Below are 17,314 nucleotides of genomic sequence, written 5' to 3'. Positions count from 1 at the left end.
GAAATGTCTATCCTGTCGTACAGTATGAAAACTAATGGGCCATTTGCTTTATAACAATAGTCCTTTGCTTATATTGCCTACAAATGAGATTACCAGCTAGGTGGGCTCAGTTAACAGATTTATGTTGTGTAAGGCACAAGGGTTTGTACATTGTGTCAATTATTTAATATGTTAAATTATTTAGATCATGTAGTTTAATAGTTTAAATGCTGTAGATAGTTAGCCTTATTACATTTCCTTGGATAATAGATATTCTATTACTGATGGTGATGAACTTTATCTCCTTCAGTGCAGTCGTTAAACAGAAAATGACTCACTACTGCTATCTGTGAGAGGAGGCCTATAGTACAAGTGGGCAGTTAAAATGAACAACGTAGATACATGATCAGGTGTGTTGCTTTTTTTTATTATTTATTTGTGGAACATGAGCATCGCTGGCTGGTCAGCATTAATTGCCCATCCTTAGTTGCCCTTGTAAAGGTGGTGGTGAGCTGCTTTCTTGCATCGCTGCACTTCATTTGCTGTGGGTTAATCCATAATGCTGTTAGGGAGAGAATTCTTGGATTTTGACCCAGTGACTGCGAAGAAATGACGATATAGTTCCAAGTCAGGCTGGAGAGTGGCTTGGAGGAGACCTTGCAGGTGGTGGTATTCCCATATATCTGCTGCCCTTGTCCTTCTAGATGGGGGAAGTGGTCATGGGTTTGTAAGGACCTTTGGTGAATTGCTGCAGTGCATCTTGTAGGTAATACACACTGTTGCTACTGAGTGCCTGTGGTGGAGAAAATGGATGCATGTGGGTGTGGTGCTAATCAAGTGGGCTGTCTTGTCCTGGATGGAATCAAGCTTCTTAAGTGTTGTTGGAGCTGCACCCATCCAGGCAATTGGGGCGTATTCCAAACACACCTGACCTGTGCTTTGTAGATGGTGGATAGGCTTTGGGGAGTCAGGAGGTGAGTTTGTATGGCATCCAGTAAGTGACAGAAAATGAGTCAGTAAATTCCTTGTGATATTGATACTCTTCCAATTCTTTCTAATCAAACCGAGCCACTACTTTAATTGTGGGATGTATATAAAGTCCACCTGGAATTGAATGCCCTCAGGAGAAAACAGTGACTCACTTATCGTGATAAGGATCTATTGCATGGACTGTGGTTACAATATTTGGAAAGTAAAGCAATGCAGATTGTCCCAATTTAATGCAATTTCAGCATGTCTGACAGTAACAGATTGTTTTTTTTCAACCAGAGAGAAGCTGATCAATGTCGTTTATAGCGTAAGTATATTAAAGTTGCCTACTGTGGGACAAAGAAAGTCACATTGGTAACTCCACACAACCCAGGAACAAAGAAACAGCATCTCTCCACTGACTTAGCTCTGAACATTTCTTTACAGGAGACTGACCTGTAACAATTGAAACTAATGGTAGGTTACAGTGCGCACAGCACGTAGCGAAGTGTTCAATCAGAAATATTGACTTAACTTGTTCTTTCAGATCTCACAAAATTTCATAGAATCCCTACAGTGCAGAAGGACACCATTCAGCCCATCGGGTCTGCACCGACTCTTCAACAGAACATGCCACCCAGGTCCTATCCCTGTATTTACCCAACTAATCCCGCTAACATATATATCCTGGGACTCTAAGGGACAACTTAGCATGGCCAATCCACCTAAGCAACACAACTTTGGACAGTGGGAGAAAACAGGAAAACCTGGGGGAAACCCATACATACAGAGAGAATGTGCAAACTCCACACAGTCACCCAAAGCTGGAATTGAACTCAGGCTCTTGGCACTATGAAGTAGCAATGCTAACCACTGTGCCATTGTACCACCCACTAACTGACTTGTTTTGTGAAGGTTTTATGTTTCTAAATTCAGACTTTAAAACATTTATCGCAATAAATAAAAATCTAACACATTTCGGTGTCCTCACAACTCAGGCATTTCAGTTTGTCACATGCCCACATTAATGTATTATATGATTGGTTCAAATCTCACTTTTGGAAAAGAGCATCAAATCACAAATGAGCAGATATGGAAAGGACCAATGAAAAAGAAAAAGGAAACTTTCAACCAAAACATCCCAATGGCATGAGAAAGCCATGGAAAATTAGCTATGCCCCTGCTGCATCTCAGAAATAGATCTTATCAAAGTCACACATAAATCCTATGTGAATGAAGCAATAATAAATTAACCCTGCAGCCATTGACATATTTGATCACACCATCCTCATTAAATATCTTTCTCCACTATACATTGGGTGGGACTGCCTTGGCCTAGTTCCATTCCTACCCACACAGGTGCAGTCAGACAATCACTATCAACCTCTTTTTTATTATCTCTGCTTTCCCTCAAGGGTCTATTTTGGCCCTTTCTTATCTATCATCTATATGCTGTCCCTCGACAACCCTATCCGAAGGAACAATGTCAGGTTCCGTACGCATACTGATGACACCTAGCTCTGCCTGGGCACCACCTCTCTTAACCCCTCCACTGCCTATGTGCTATCAGACAGCTGGTGGACATCTAGGCTTGGATGAGCCAAAGTTTCCTCCAGATAGATATCAGGAACACCAAAGATTGAGTTTGATATTAACCCTTAACCCTCTCTACAAGATAAACAGGAGAAGGTTCTGGGAGTGGTCATGGAAATGTACATCTTCAGTGTGTCATGTAGATTCCTTGTCATTTTTACAGGGGTAGGTAGCAAAGTTTATGAATGCCCTGCCTTCAAGAAGCAGAACATTTCCTTAATATGAGACCGCTCCATACCATTCACAATGGGAATCACTAGGCGATAACTTAGTGGTACTATCATAAGAAATAGGAGCAGGAGTAGGCCATCTAGCCCTTCGAGCCTGCCCCGCCATTCAATAAGATCATGGCTGATCTGTTGTGGCTCAGTTCCACATTCCCGCCCTCTCCCCATAACCCTTAATCCCCTCTCTTATCAAGAACCCATCAACCCGCTTCTTAAAAATATTTAGCGAGGCAGCCTCCACCACTTCAACGGGCAGAGAATTCCAGAGATTCACCACCCTTTGAGTGAAGAAGTTCCTCCTCAACTCCGTTCTAAACCGCCTCCCCTTTATCTTGAGGCTGTGCCCCCTAGTCCTATTATCCTTTCTGAGCGGGGAGAGTCTCTCCACCTCTATCCTATCCATCCCATTCATCATCTTATACGTCTCAATGAGATCTCCCCTCATTCTTCTAAACTCTAACGAGTACAAGCCTAGTTTATTCAGCCTCTCCTCATAGCTCAATCCCCTCAACTCCGGTATCAGCCTAGTAAACCTCCTCTGCACTCCCTCCAGGGCCAAAATATCCTTGCGCAGGTGCGGCGCCCAAAACTGCACACAGTACTCCAGCTGCGGCCTCACCAATGCCCTATACAGCTGCAGCAAGACCTCCCTACTTTTATATTCAATCCCCCTCGCTATGAAGGCCAGCATCCCATTCGCCTTCCTGACCACCTGCTGCACCTGCAAGCTGGGTTTTTGCGACTCATGCACAAGGACCCCGAGGTCCCTCTGTACCGTCGCCTGCTGCAAGACTATTAATCCAGAAACTCAGCTAATGTTCTGGCGAGCCGAGTTCGAATCCTGCCACGGCAGATGGTGGAATTTGAATTCAATAGAAAAATCTGGAATTAAGAATCTACTGATGACCATGAAACCATTGTCCATTGTCGGAAAAACTCATCTGATTCACTAATGTCCTTTAGGGAAGGAAATCTGCTGTCCTTCCCTGGTCTGGCCTACATTTGAGTCCAGAGCCACAGCAGTGTGGTTGATTCTCCACTGTCCTCCAAGGACAACTAGGGAAAGGCAATAAATGTTGGCCGGCCAGTGACGCCCATGCCCCATGAATGAATTTTAAAACAATCTATTCCTATCCCAGCTGGAAATGTGAACTGCCGCCTTCCTAAGATTGGATGCCATCTCAAGACCCAAAGACATGATTGCTGGAGATCATCCCCGGAGTTCCTGGCTTGAGCTTTCCTGAAGTTTGTTTTCCTATCCTGCATTTGACCAGCCTGTCTATTGGACCAACTTCTGGACAGGAAATGGAAAAGATCACACAAACCAAAGGTTTGGGGAAACACACCTCCGCCTACTTCAAAAATAATTCAAAAAATATCTTGGCTTACAGACAGGGGAAAGGACGAGGAAGTTCAGTTTCTCTCTCTCCTATCTGTAACAAAACTTTCCAACTCCTCTTTAAGATGCTGATTAAAGCCTACATCTTTGACCAAATGTTTGGTCACCTTTGCTAATATATATTTGGCTCCTGGAATGCGGTGAATCTTGCATTGTATGATTTTGACAGGTAAACAGTCTCATTGTTGTCCGCAGCTCATTGGCCTGATCTATTCTATTAGGGCAGCATGGTAGTACAGTGGTTAGCACTGCTGCTTCACAGCTCCAGGGACCTGGTTCGATTCCCAGCTTGGGTCATTGTCTGTGTGGAGTTTGCACATTCTCCTTGTGTCTGCGTGGGTTTCCTCCAGGTTCTCCAGTTTCCTCCCACAGTCCAAAGATGTGTGGGTAAGTTGATTAGCCATGCTAAAATTGCCCCTTAGTGTCCTGAGATGTGTAGGTTAGAAGGATTAGTGAGTGGATGTGGGGATCGGGCCTGGGTGGGATTGTGGTCGGTGCAGGCTCAATAGGCCAAGTGGCCTCTTTCTGCACTGTAGGATTTCTATGATTCTATTTTGATGAGGCTTGAGCCTCACTTTTTTTTATGCCCACTGATATTGCAGTCAGCTTGAAACGCAAAGGAATTTAAGTCCAAAATTACCTGCTCATGCTCTCCAGTCCTGTATACGTAGAATGCTGTTTAGGTCTGAGTGGCCCATAGCACAGAAACCTGGCAACTAATTTATAGCAGCACTATGAGCACCTGAGCTGAATTCCTAGTCCCCTTGAGTCAACAAGCATGTAGGAAAATGTCCTCTCTGACCAGGTATAATGAAGCAAAGCATCTGCTTATGAAGGAATGCTTAATGGGGTGAAATTAAACATGAGCATTGGCGTAAAACAAAAAACTCATTGGTTGCTCATTGTACGCTCAATTCCATAGGTCCGTAGGGTAGCATAATGGTTAGCACTGCTAACTCAAAGTGTCAGGGACCCAGATTCAATTCCTGGGTTGGGTCACTGTCTGTGCAGAGCCTGCGTGTTCTCCCCGTGTCTGTGTGAGTTTCCTCTAGGTGTTCCGGTGACCTCTCACAGTCTGAGAGCCATGCTGGTTAGGTGCATAGACCATGCTAAATTCTCCCTCAGTGTACCCAAATAGGCGCCAGAGTATGGCAACTAGGGGATTTTCACAGTAATTTTGTTGCAGTGTTAATATAATCCTACTGTGACACTAATAAGTAAACTTTAAACTGTGATAGGTATTATTGCTAGATTATTAAACCAGAAATTTAATTGGGGACCCAGGTTCAAATCCCACCACAGCAGTTGGTGAAATTTGAATTTCATAAAAAAATCTGGAATTCAGAATCTGCTGATGACCATGAAACCATTGCCAATTTTTGGCAAAACCCATCTGGTTCACTAATGTCCTTTAGGGAAGGAAATTTGCCTTCCTTGCTTGGTCTGGCCTACATGTGACTCTGCAGTCACAGCAATGTGACTGACTCTCAATTGTACTTGGGCAATCGTGGATGGGCAATAAATGCTGACCAGCCAGCGATGCCCGTATCCTACAAATTAGAAAAGTAATGGAGAGCCAAAAGAGGGCCAATTAATGCAACAGGTCTGGGGATGCCAAACTTAATAGCAGCATTTTATTTGCACCTTATCGACTGCCTCTTGCCTGGCAGCCAACCAAATGGACGGTGTGGCTAGTGGGAAGAAGCCACAGGGCAAGAGGAGTGCATTTTTGCTTTGACTGGTGCACAAGGAATACTAACACATCAGCAGGCAATTCCTGCTTCCAATTTGCTGCGGCATGTCCACATGCAGCAAATCACAGATCAGTCTCCCAGTTGAATTTTAGGAGACTGAACTGTGCAAATAACCGACCCACCTTTATCGACGCTTGGATCTCTAATGTTCACCATCATGTTGGAGATGTCATATGCAATTTTTATTCATCACACAACGCCTCTCCCACTGGCATGGACTGTTAATATCAAACTTATGGACTTCATTACAGCTAATATTGGATGTGTCACGTAAGACCTGCAAATGGATTTTGTCTGTTTTGTATCCTCTCCTGTGTCCAATTTTTCCTTTGATTTATTTTGTTCACGCAGTTCACATTTTTATCTGGTGTACTATCTGCGTACATTAAGGCAGAATTCTGTGCATTGTTTTCAGTGTAACTTTATTTATTTTAGACTGTGAATAGAAAACTGCACAGCAGGCTCTGTAGTGACATGTTCAAGTCTCAAAAGGATGGTGCACTTTGGTATGGCTGGAAGCTGAGCATGCAATTGACTTTTGGAATAGTACCAATGTGGAAGAACAGAAGGAACGTCATAATGACTTCTTTGTTTTTCAGATATCTCATATTACCGTACTCACAGTCGTTTACAATTGCTATATCATTTCCATTCACCATTTCAAAGTAAGAAGCTGTTTCCTTTATTTTTGGATCAGATTTTCAATTTAATTCTTGTCAGACTTGCTCATTCACATTCACTAAACTAAAAATATAATGATGTAATTAATATAATTTTGTGTAATACAATACCTACATTTATACATGTCTGCTATTACTAACCTGCATTTATACTATAGAAAAACATTGGTGTTTACGAACACAGTACTTTGGAAAAGTCAATTGCACCTTTTATAGTCTTGGCTTTCATGTCTAAGACTATCAATAACTGTAGGGCCAATATCAAGAAAGCTTTGTTCCATTATTCCATTCTTAGAATGACATCTCAACATGATAAAGTCTGCCAGGGAAGGAGTGTAATTTTTTTTATCCGTTTTGAAATACCTTTCCTTAACATCGATTAATGTCTTCAGAAGCTGTTCAGTGTCAAAAGCTCTTAACGTAACTATTAATGATGAAATTATAGTGATATATAGTCAAGCCGCAAGATAATAATTTTAATGGTTTTCATGCAGACAAGACTGTTTTACCTTTGATGCAGTTTGTACTCCCAGAATTAAGCATTAGCTGACAGGAAACTCAGCATCACTGAATTGTGCAAAGAAAACTATTGCGGTTTGAAGGACATTACTGTGTTTTTCTTTATTCTTTCACAGTGTGTTGACATCACTGGTGAGGCCAGGATCCCTTAGTGCCCTTGGGAAAGTGGTAGTGAGCCATTATCTTGAACTGCAGCAGTCCATGTGGTGTAGCCAAGCCAACACAGTTTTTAGGGAGGGCGTTCCAGGATTTTGATCCAGTGACAGTGAAGGATTCCAAGTCAGGATTGTGTATGGCTTGGTTGGGAAATGCAGGTGGTGGCCTTGCCATGCACCTGCTGCTCATGTCCTTCTAGTGGTACAGGTCATAGTTTCAGAAGATGCTACCAAATGAGCCTTGGTGACTTGTGGCAGAACATGTTGTAGATGGTACACACTGCTGCCACTGCCCTTCATCATGGTGGAAATGAATGTTGAAATTGGTGGATGGGGCGCCAATCAAGCAAGTTGCATTGTTTTGGTGATGCCAATCTTCTTGCGTGTTGTTGGAGTTGCACTTATTCAGGCAAGTGACTCTGACTTGTGCCTTGTTGACGATGGACAGGCTTTGGGGGCTCAGGACCTGAGTGACTAGCTTCTGGCCTGATCTTGTAACCATAATATTTATATGGCTAGTCAGTTCAGTTTTTGGTCAATGGCAACCCAGAATGTTGACAGTGGAGCATTCAATGGTGGTGATGCCATAGGATGTCGAGGGGAGATGGTTGTACTCTGTCTTGTTGGAGATTGCCATTGTCTAGCACTTGTGTGGCACTGATGCTACTTGCTATTTATCAGTTTAAGACTGAATGTTGTCCAGGTTTTGCTGCACATAAACTGCTTCAGTTGGTGTTGAACATTGTGAAACTATCAACATGCATCTCCAATTATGATTTTTGATGGAGGGAAAATCATTGATGAAGCAGTTGAGAATGGCTGAGCCTCGGACACTAGCCTGAGGAACACCTACTGTGATGCCCTGGGGTGGAGATGATTGATGCCCAGCAACTACAACCATCTTTTTTTGTGATAGTAAATAATGATATTAAATAGCTAACAATGAATATCTTTACTAGAATGATATCTGAAATCACCACCCTGAAAGTGAACACCACTTGGGCTCAGAATGGGGGCAATTGATTGGTCTTGTCACTCTCTGCTGTGATGGGAATGTAGAGTCTGAATGCCCCTTCTAGCACTGGCAGACCTGAAGATCAACCCATGTATGGTGACCTCAGACAGCCCCGTGGTCAACATTTGCATTCTTGCCTATCAACTGTGCAACCTCTGAAGTGGCAAGGTCACTTTAATCTCCATGTCCCCAGTCACTTGGCAGAATTCTAAATCATTGCAGCACTCCATTCTGCAGCAGAGATTTCCCTTTCTCACTGTCAGAAGTTGCAAGTGTGTGCAGACCCCTTTGAAGTCCTCTGACAGAGAGGAGAGGAAGCGAAACCACAGGCTGTCAATCAGGATTCGACTCTGTCAACTTTGTGGTCAGGATCATTGGTGTACTTGAGGTACATTCAACAGTAAAGGAAAATAAAAATAAACACAGCTGGCTGGAGGATGATAGCAATCCATTGAGCTGTCAATGGAAGTTATTTACCAGGCAGTGCAGGGAGCAAATGGACACTGGATCTGCTTCCTTGAGCCCTTTCAAAGCCTGAGGCATCAGGCCAGGGTGTCAGTGCCAAGATGCTGGGACAGTGCACTGTTGGCCTGAAGGGAGGCTGAGTAGGGGGGTGGGGGTTAGAGGGGGATGGGTCAGCTGAATGGGTGTCTGGGAGAGCAAAGGGTCTGTGAAGGGGTCTGAGGGGAATGAGGTTCCGAGTGGGAGATCTGAGGGGGAAGGGGTGTTGTGGGTGGGGGGGTCTGAGAGGAAGGGGGCCTTAAAGGGTGAAGGAGAATCAGGTCAGATGCCTTTGTGGTGTGGGGCAGGAGGAGGACGCCTCTCACTGAAGTCCAACATGCCAGATCCTCAATTGTGAGGGTATGAAGAAAACCTGTTCAATGCTGATCCTGATGTGGGATGCTGGCATTGGATTGGGCTAAGCACAATAAGAAGTCTCACAACACCAGGTTAAAGTCCAACAGGTTTATTTGGTAGCACAAACTTTCGGAACGATGCCCCTTCATAATTTAGGAATGCTGATCGTGCTGGGGAGGTGGATGAGTAGCAAGAGCTACTTGACTCGGGCCACATCTTGCTAATTATATTCAAAATTGGCAGTGTTGAAAAAGATCCGGGCCAGCAGCATGGCCTGGCGTGCCAAACTCCTGATTCTCCGGGCCATCACAATTGGGGGTCAGAGATGGGCCAGAGAAACCGCACCCCGCCCCCCTCCATCTTTCAGCTGAATCCTGACAGCCTTCTGGACTCAACACTGAGTAATGCAATTTTAGATTATAATCTCCGCTCCTGTTTTCATATATATTTTTGTTTTTAGACAGCAGTTATTGTTGATGATTCTGATTTCCTCATTTACATCACCTGTAGAAACATGTTTTGCTTTTTTATGTGTCCTAATACCATTTCCTTTTGTCCAGCTCTGTGATTTTGCTTTATCCTTTATTCTCTCCTGCCTTACATGCTATCACACACTTTTCATTTTGTTAGTTCCTTTTCCACTGTCGTAACAATCACCCCTTTATTTAAAATGTGCAACATATCCAAGTCCTCTCAGTTTTGATGCAGGGTCATTGACCTGAAACTTTGGCTTGGATTTTTCTGGCAGTGTGGTTACACAGTTGGACGCAGGGAATGTCAGGCAAAGCAAGTGCTCACCCTGAGACAGATCCCTGGCATATTCCTGCCAACAGAGAACGTTCCTGAGGCCAGCATGGTAACTTATTGGCTGTCTGCTCCGTAAAGGTGGGCAGCCTATGAGGCTGGCTAATTGATTGATTTTACAGCATTGCTGGAACTTTCCCACTGGAAGAGTGACCTTCCACAATGTATGGAGACTGCCAGCAGATTAGAGGCAGCCTCCCTGACACAGGCCACCAGAAGCTTCAAGCCCCAGTAACTGGGTTGAGTGGGTGAAATCCCACAATAACAAGCATGTCCGATCCTCCACAGGGGTTTCTTTTCCATCTTCATGGCTCTACTGGTTGTCTTCAAAGCAGCCCATCTGTGTCAGCCAGCAGCGCATTTCCCTGTTGAGACATCCTCACAGTCTCCAATCTACCTCATTGATGCTCACCTTGCCTGGTGGAGATGCTGAGGCTCCAGCTCTGTCGGCCCTCTGGCTGGGCCTGCGGCATGAGGAACCGTCCTGCTCTCCTTAACCGAAGGCCACCTCCCAAAAGACTACACAGCCAAATTTGCCCCTGGCAAGTGCAGACTCTGTATCCCCATTTGGGTTTCAGTGTCAGATGGTGAAGCCAGCAAGAAAATGCAGCCTGTATATTCAACAGAAGCTTCCACACCTCTAACTACTTCCAGCACTTTTTGTTTTTTTCTTTACCGGCATCTGTACTATTCTTGCATTCCGAAAAGCTCTAGGTTTGATTCCCTAGCTTTTCCTTTAGGATCTGATCCGTACCGGAACAGGAGCTGCAGCGAATGTAAAGTGGTTCTAAAATTAGCGTTTTCACAGATACATTTTAAACGATATATTTGTGATTAAACCACTATATTCACTCTATCGCCAAGTGTAAGTAATTGGAATTATTATGATGCCATTAAGGCCTTTGATGTGAATGAAGGAAGATGGGTAATGAGGTTGAGTGAAATCACTCATTGGCACCATTATGCAGAACACCAACTAAAAATAGAAACTGAAGCAAATTAAATGTTTACTGCAACTAATGGCTACCTAACTTAATAATAGCTGAATGTAACCACGATGTTAAATTCTATCTTGATTCATCCAGCCAATGAATTATGCATTTGACATTTAAATTGTTCTAATTTTCCTGCAAACACCAGCTAAAAAGATGTCATTATATGCAATGTTAGCATAAGGTTGAGAAGACAAATATTAATGTACCTCTGAATGGAGCAGTTTTTCAAAAAGACAACCCTATCCATTCCATCTGTTTTTCTTTCTCAATCACTGAACACGTCTATTAACTGCTTGCAGGCAGAGAAAAATACATCTTTGGATTTGAGCCAACATCTCCCTCCTCAATGTTTTTATGCATTGTGCAGAGCTAATTACAGAAAACTGTTTTTATCAGGAATCACAGAGTAACAAAAACTCACATTTGTATAGCACCTTTCAGTTCTCAGCCTCTTAACACTTCATTGTCAATGGGTTATTTTGAAATGTAGTCACTATTGACATGTGGCTAAATGCAGCAGCTTTCACACAGCAAGATCCCACTAATAATAATCTGAAAAATAAACACCGAATCTACTCTTGTGCTGTTTATCAAGGGCCAAGAAACCCTCTCCTGCTTTTCTTTGACTAGTTCCTGTGGGTCTTTTACATCCACTTGAGCAGATAAACAGTTAAAGTTTAAACGTTTATTAGTGTCACAAGTAAGCTTGCGTGAAATTACTATGAAAATCCCCTAGTCAACACACTTGGCCCCCTGTTCAGGTAGACAGCGGGGGAATTTAGCATGGCAATTCACGTAACCAGCACTTCTTTCAGGTTGTGGGAGGAAACCGGAGCACCCGGAAGACACCCACACAGACAACATGCAGACTCCACACAGAGAGTGACCCAAGCCAGGATTTGAATGCCAGTCCCTGGCACTGTGAGGCAGCAGTGCCTAACGTTGTGCTATCGTGCAACCCAGAGCTTCACTTCAACATTACATCTAAACAAACCTCTAACAATACAACACATTATTAGCACTGCACTGCAGCTTTCACCTTAGATAATATACTCGATTTAGGAACTCTGGAGTTTCTAGTTTAGAAGTTAGTAATTCATAGCCAGTAAAGTCTCAGAATATTGTCTCAGAATAAGGGGCAAGCCATTTTAGACTGAAATGAGGAAGAATTTCTGTATCCAGAGGGTTGTAAATCTTTGGAATTTGCTCTGCCAGAGGGCTGTGGAAACTCACAGTCATTCTGTGTATGCAAGACAGATGTTGAGTGATTTCGGAATACGGATGAGATCAAGCGATAGGGAGATAAAGTGACGATAAGATAGTAGATGATCAGACATAATCTAACTGAATGGTGAAGTAGGTTGGATGGGCTGAATGGCCGATTCCTACTCCTGTGCTCCAATGCTACTATGTTAGATGGTGGATTATTAAGTGATTCTGAGCTGGTGTCAGTGAAAGCTGACACTTTCCTTTCCACAGATTCAAACAGGAGGCCATTTGCCCCTTATGACTATACTGGCTCTTTGAAAGAGCTAAGTAATTAGTTCCACTCTCTGTCCTTTCTCCATAGCTCTGAAATTTCCTCCTTTCGAAGTATACATGTAATTATCTTCTGGAAATTCCTATTAATTCTGCTTCTACTGGCCTTTCAAGCATTGCATTGTAGATCTTAATAATTCATCACATGAGAATAAAATTCTCCTCATCTCCTTTAGCTCTTTTGTCAACTATCTTAAATCCATGACCTCTGATCACTGACCTTCCATTCAATGGAAACAATTTCTCCCCTGCTTATTCTTTGAAAACTCCTCATGATTTTGAACAAATGCACTTATTGATTCTTCCTGGAATTTGCTTTGCTCTAATGAGATAAAACTTCCTTCAGCCTTTTTTGTGCTCAGCATCTTAAAGACTCACATGACCAGAAAATTCTTTGGAACTGTTCTCCCTCCCATAAATTTCCCCCTCTCCCCCCTCACCCCCCCATGTCCTTATATTAATCTGTTAGAAATTGTGCGGAAGAACATGTTTAGAGGCCATTAATGTAAGATAGTCACCAAGCCACCAAAGAAATGTTGAAGTTGAATTTTAACCATGATCTTATTGAATGTGAGAGCAAATCAAGGAGCTACATGGCCTACTCTTATTTCCTATGTTATATTCTGATGTAAATACATCCAAAGGCTCTGACATCCATCATCATGAAGTGCTTCAAAAGGTTAGTCATGGCACAAATCAATTCCAGCCTCCCGGACTACCTGGATCCACTACAGTTTGCCCACCACCGCAGCAGGTCCACAGAAGACGCTGTTTCCCTGGCCTTGCACTCAACACTGGAACGCCTAGATAACAAGGACACCTATGTCAGACTCCTATTTATTGATTACACTCAGCCTTCAACACTATCATTCCCACAAAACTCATCTCCGAACTCTGTGACCTGAGCCTTGGCACCTCCCTCTGCAACTGGATCTTGAACTTCCTAACTCACAGACCACAATCAGCAAGGATAGGCAACAACACCTCTTCCATGATCATCCTCAGCACCAGTGCCCCACAAGGCTGTATTCTCAACCTCTGACTATACTCTTTACACAGCTATGACTATGTGGCCAAATTCCCCTCCAATTCGATTTTTAAGTTTGCTGACGACACCACTGTAGTGGGTCGAATCTCAAACAATGACCAGACAGTGTACAGGAATGAGAGAATCTGGTGAACTGGTGCAGCAACAATAATCTCTCTCTCAATGTCAACAAAATGAAGGAGATTGTCATCGATTTCAGGAAGCATAAAGTAGAAAGGGTCAAAAGCTTCAAGTTTTTAGGTGTCTAGATCACCAACAACGTGTCCTGGTCCCCCCGTGCCGACACTATAATTAAGAAAGCCCAACAATGCCTCTACTTTCTCAAAAGACTAAGGAAATTTGGCATGTCAGCCAAGACTCTCACCAACTTTTGCAAATGCACCAGAGAAAGCATTCTTTGTCGGTGTATCACAGCTTGGTTTTGTTCCTGCTCTGCCCAAGACCAAAAGGACGTGAATGTAGCCCAATCCATCACGGAAAGCAGCCTCCCATCCATTGACTCTGTCTACATTTCCCACTGCCTCAGCAAAGCAGCCAGCATAATGAAGGACCCCACGCAACTTGGATATTTTCTCTTCCACCTTCTTCTGTTGGGAAGAAGATACAAAAGTCTGAGGTCACATATCAATTGACTCAAGAACTTCCTCCCTGCTGCTGTCAGACAGTTGAGTGGACTTACCCTGCATTAAGTTGATCTTTCTCGGCACCCTAGCTCTGACTGGAACATGACATTTTGCACTCTCTCATTTCTTTCTCTATGAATGGTATGTTTTGGCTGTATAGTGCGCAAGAAATAATATTTTCCATTGTTTGGTAACACATGTGACAATAATAAATGAAATCAAAACATCGAATCAAATAAAGCTGCTGCTTTTTCGCAATATGCAGAAGTGAACAGCATTGTCATCTTAATGATCAACACAGTTCCACAGATACAGGTTCCACAGATGAGGATTTTCACCTGTGCAATATAAAGTGTAAACACAGGAGAAGTGAGGTCTTGCTTCAAATGGATAGGAGCTTGGTTAAACAGTACCTTTAAAGTGAAGTTTATTTATTAGTCACGAAGTAGGCTTACATTAGCACTGTAATTACGTTATTGTGAAAATCACCAAGTCACCACACTCCAGCACCTATTTGGGAGAATTTAGCATGGCCAAGGCACCTAATTTGCACATCTTTGGGCTATGGGAGGAAACTGGAGCACCCAGAGGAATCCCACGCAGACACAGGGAGAATGTACAAATTTCACACAGACAGTGGCCCAAGCCAGGATTTGAACTGGGGCCCCTGGCATTATGGTAACCACTGTGCCACCGTGCCTACCTCAGAAATGATATTATTGTTACGAAGGGAGTGAGATGAAGGCTCACCAGACTTGTTCTGGGGATGGCTGAACTGCCATGTGAAGAAAGCTTGGGCAAACTGGGCCTGAGTTTCGAAGAACATAAGAAAACACAAGAAATAGGAGCAGGAGTAGGCCATCTAACCCCTCAAGTCTGCTCCGCCATTCAATAAGATCATGGTTGATCTGATAGTGGTTCAGCTCTACTTAGCCGCCTGCTCCCCATAATCCTTAATTCCCTCCTTGGTCGAAAATCTATCTATCTATGACTTAAAACACATTTAACAAGGTACTGTTTCAATGGGCAGAGAATTCCAAAGATACACTATCCTCTGGGAGAAGAAGTTCCTCCTCAACTCTGTTCCAAATTGACTCCCCCGTATTTTGAGACTGTGCCCCCTAGTTCTTGTTTCCAATCTAAGTGGAAATAACTTCGCTGCTTCTACCCTGTTTAGCCCCTTGATTATCTTAAAAGTCTCTATAAGATCTCCAAGAATGAGAGGTGATCTCATTGAAACTTACAAAATACTTAAAGGAATAGAACAGGTAGATGCAGATGTTTCCTTAGGTTAAAGAGTCGAGAATCAGGGGACATGATTTTAAAATAAGGGGGAAGCCACTTAGGACCAAGGAGAAATTTCTTTACACAGAGGGCTGTGAATCTTTGGAATTCTCCACCTCAGAGGACTGTGGAAGTTCAACCATTGTGTATGATTAAGGCAGAGATTGATGGGCTTTGATTAACAATAATGTAAAGGGATACGGGGATAATGGATGTAAAAGACATTGAAGAGTCTGATCAGCCATGATAGTATTAAACGGTGGAGCAGGCTAAATTGACTGAGTGGCCCGCTCCTGATCCTATGTTTCTATGGGTTTGGGTTGTGCTGCATTGCTTTATCTGGCACCTGATGCGCAAAAAAGAGGTTATCAAAAAGGGTGCACAGTAACACAGTAGTTAGCACTGCTGCCCCACCATGCCAGGGACCTGGATTCGGTTCCATGTTTGGGTCACTGTCTGTGTGGAGCCTGCACATTCTCCTTGTGTCTGTGTGGGTTTCCTCTGGGTGCTGCAGTTTCCTTCCACAGTCCAAAGATGTATGGGTTAGGTTGATTGGCCATGCTAAATTGACCCCAGTTTTGGAGGGATTAGCAGGGTAAATATGTGGGGTTCCGGGGATAGGGTGGGATTGTTGCCAGTGCGGGCTCGATGAGCCGAATGGCCTCTTTCTGTACTCTAGGGATTCTATGATCAGTATAAGTTCCCTATTCCCAGTGATCTGCTAACTATGAAGACACTAAGATTTCTGCATGCCTCTGTTTATATATTGTCACTGTCAGTTTTGGCATCCAAAATAATACAGTACTTAAATTGACTGTCTAGTATTAATCTTACTGCCTTGCAAAGTCTTCATTGATTCAGTTTTCTAAAAACAGACTATAATAAAGGGCTGTGCTTATCCGGTCTAAATGTACTCCAGGAATAGACTGAAACCAGTGAACTTAAATATTGGAAAGGAATTGGGTCAGAGTTTCTCTTACAGGGGGCAATAGGGAGTCAGAAGGTTTCCTGATGTTGCAGTCCTGCTTTTTGATTGTGCTGCCTGCCATGCATGGTGGGTTGATGGGAAAAGATTGGAATTAAGGTCATCACCTCCTGCAGCAGGCCCGAGGTGAAGACCAGAGACGAGCTGATGCCAAGGTGGACATGCCTTCATACACTGAAACATTGGTTCAGCTCTGTAGATGAATGTGAGGCCCTTAACTTTCACCCCATACCCCCTCACTCTCCACATCATCCTGACCCACGACCCATCCATACCTCTACACTTCCCTCAATCTCCCATAACCTCCTCAATCCCCATAGCCATTTCTCCAGTATCTTTTACATACTATCCAATAACTATCCAACAGATATTTGGGCAACTCACAAACGTGTTAAAATAAACAATCAGTACTTCAAAACCCACTTAATCCTCTTAATAGTTCATAAATCTGTCAATATTACAAAGCTTACATTCCTCAAGAGAGCTGTGCTTGGTGGGGAGGGGGTGGTGGGGGGGGGGGGGGGGGGGGCATGGGAAAGGAAGGATGCCTGAAAAGGGGAGAAGTGTTCTGATGCTGGGAGTGTATGGGTCTGGGAGGTGGGGTGGTGGGGGGGGGGGGGGGGGGGCGGTTGGTAGTGGTAGGGAGGTACAGAGGGCAGGTGGTGTGATGGAATGTGGCCCAATGCTTGCAATTTGCTCTGATGCTTGTGGGAAGGGATTCTCTGTGTCTGGGGGTGGTAGGGGATGTTAATTTCTAACACTGATTCAGGTATATTTTAACGATGGCACCCCAAGCTCTGTGAGGCCAGCTCTATTATACCCCACCTCGCCAGAGCGATGATGCAAACCATGCCCCCAGATTCTCTGTGAGTGCTATCTGTGTGTCTG

General features: G+C 43.6%; 1 long non-coding RNA gene across 2 annotated transcripts; it reads left to right on the top strand.

The window, feature by feature from the left end:
* Window positions 1-296: 296 nt before the first annotated feature.
* Window positions 297-13,457, top strand: LOC145349413 (uncharacterized). 2 transcript variants are annotated; one of them, XR_013888074.1, is made up of 3 exons: window positions 297-389; window positions 1,249-1,425; window positions 13,131-13,457. It is a non-coding gene; the product is annotated as an uncharacterized LOC145349413 (long non-coding RNA). The 2 variants fall into 2 exon arrangements; XR_013888073.1 differs by lacking the exon at window positions 13,131-13,457 and adding an exon at window positions 6,357-7,385.
* The last annotated feature ends 3,857 nt before the right edge of the window (window positions 13,458-17,314 follow it).

This window comes from Carcharhinus amblyrhynchos, chromosome 1 (genome assembly GCF_965287045.1).
Source record: "Carcharhinus amblyrhynchos chromosome 1, sCarAmb.v2.hapA, whole genome shotgun sequence".
In the NCBI taxonomy this organism is placed as follows: Eukaryota; Metazoa; Chordata; class Chondrichthyes; order Carcharhiniformes; family Carcharhinidae; genus Carcharhinus; species Carcharhinus amblyrhynchos.
The sequence above is the reverse complement of the archived record's forward strand: the minus strand, read 5'-3'. Positions and strand labels throughout refer to the sequence as shown.